Source organism: Bubalus kerabau, chromosome 6 (assembly GCF_029407905.1).
Source record: "Bubalus kerabau isolate K-KA32 ecotype Philippines breed swamp buffalo chromosome 6, PCC_UOA_SB_1v2, whole genome shotgun sequence".
In the NCBI taxonomy this organism is placed as follows: Eukaryota; Metazoa; Chordata; class Mammalia; order Artiodactyla; family Bovidae; genus Bubalus; species Bubalus kerabau.
Window position 1 is genome coordinate 70,134,849 of NC_073629.1, and position 2,203 is coordinate 70,137,051.

Here is a 2,203-nt window from a genome sequence, read left to right on the forward strand (position 1 = left end):
CTCCTGCCTCCAGAGCGAGATGAGAGTTTGTCGGTTTCGCGCTATCGACTCTTAGGAACGGTGCAACTCGAGAGCCCTAGGGTTTGTTTCTTTCGACTTTTCTTTTCGTTTCTTTTCTTTTTTTTTTTTTTTAAAGTAAAATGGCCCTCAAAGCCCTCACTGCGATCCCAAAGGTCTTCCTGGAGCTCCGTCTGCTTCTGTTTCGCTGTGCGACCGCGGCAGCGAGGATCGCCCTGCGGCCGGAGGAGCTTCTTGGGGCTGGCAAGCGTCCGCCGGCTGCCGAACAGAGAAGCCTCGCCTCGGGTCCGTCCCTCCCCCACGTCCACCCCTCAAGCCCCCAGCCCCCCGAACCTCCCGACTCACTCTCCCGACCTCGCGATCACCGCTGCAAACACAACAAAAGCACGACTCACATCGCCTTAGGCTCGAGGCTTCGTCTCCCAAATTACGGTCTCCATGCCTCAGGTTAAGTGAGCTTGTGGGGAGGGGAGGCAATGATTACTGACTAACGCCACTACGTAATAAAAAAAAAAAATTGCCGGGTTTGAAGATGAGACTGTTACAGGTAATTTCTGAACCTCGTTTAGGAGCCCAAACAGCTGGCGTTTCAAGGAAACTGCGATTCAGCTGGTCTGGCCGGGCGTCGGGTCGCTCACCTTCTCAAGGGGAACTGCCAGCTCCGGCACGTCCTTTTCTTCTAGTTTACACACAAACATCTGATCGCTTTTCCAATACATGGCACTGCTAGGGCTGCTTATCACATACCAACTCCAGAGGGTCAGAGGCTGTCCGTGTCTGCCGATCTGGCCCCCTCCCCCGCCCCAATGCACTAATGAAAGCTGACACACCAAGAAGAGTAAGAAGGCTGCAAGTCTTCGTCCAAAGAGGCCGCTGTGACCGTAGCCACTCCGATGGACTGTTCCTAAGATTCTTTCCCCAACTTCATTGAGCTCTGCCCCTCTAGGAAAAGGGGGGAAAAAAAAAGTTTTGTTTTCCAGAGGGTGGAACCTTACATGGAAGGAGGGAAGAGGGTGTGTGGTGAAAGTCTTTTCCAGGAGGAATAGCCTCACCTCCTTCAGAAAAACCCGCCTTCCCTACAAGTTAAGATCGTTATCAGGACAAGCCAACTTACTCCAGATTTAGTATTAAAGAAGGAAAAAAAAATGAGACCGGCCAGTTAACTTTTGACTTTTAAAAAAATCTGCTCTCTGCATCTGCCGTGGCTTTTTAATTCTCACTCCCTAACCAAAACCTAAACAAAGATTCAGGTTACATCTCTTTCTGCAGCAAGCTGAAGGGGAAGCGGAGGTCTGGGTGACTCGAATGTTTTAGTCATTCTCCTGAAAGGAGCCGCTCTCCTGTCTAGCCAAGGACCGCGACGGCTCCCTGGCAGCCTGGAGGCTTAGTTATCTAGAGGTTCGCACTCCCTTTGCGAAAAGTTTTCTCATTAAGATGAAGAAGGAACATCTGAGCAGCACAAAAGCTTTGCTACTAAATTTGAAATCAAGGCTATAGGAAAGACCAAAAAAAAGTATGTTGCTAATAGTATTGCTGTTTCATCTCATCCTAGGCAACACTGAAGCCCTGGAAACGGCCAGCTTCTGCCTCAAATTTTGGCTGCGGATTTGGGGGGTGGTCCTCAGAATACTGGTAATTTTGATTAGAATTGGAGGGTGTGTTTGTTTAAAAAACTTTATGGTATAAATTTTACTTCATTATGTAGTGTGTAAAGAGGAATTTGATAAGACTAACAATTTTTATTTCAAATTTCCCCTTTTTAAGAAACAAAACAAAGCAAGCCTCTGAAACAGTAATATAAGACTATCTAGGAGTCTCTGTTTCTTAAAGGCCTTTAACAAAATCATATAATGTTGCTTCAATAAGATATATATTTATAATATTATCTCCTTGCCTTATTGTCTAGAAGAGAAGATCGAGGCGTTCCCACCCAGACTCGTCAGCAGCAGGCTAGAGGGAGGACAACGGGCAGAGAGAGACTTGCCGGTGATAAAATGAGCTCAAGTAACAGCCTGAGACTGAGCATCGACTGCAAATTTAGTTTTTTCTCCATTACATTTTTCTCCCATAAACACGAGGGTCTCTAGAGCATTTTCCTAACGCCATTGTTTTCTTCACATGAAGCTGCGCCCACGTTAATATTAGCTATCCCCCTGCAGGTCCTCTCTGGGAGCTCTCATTTAAA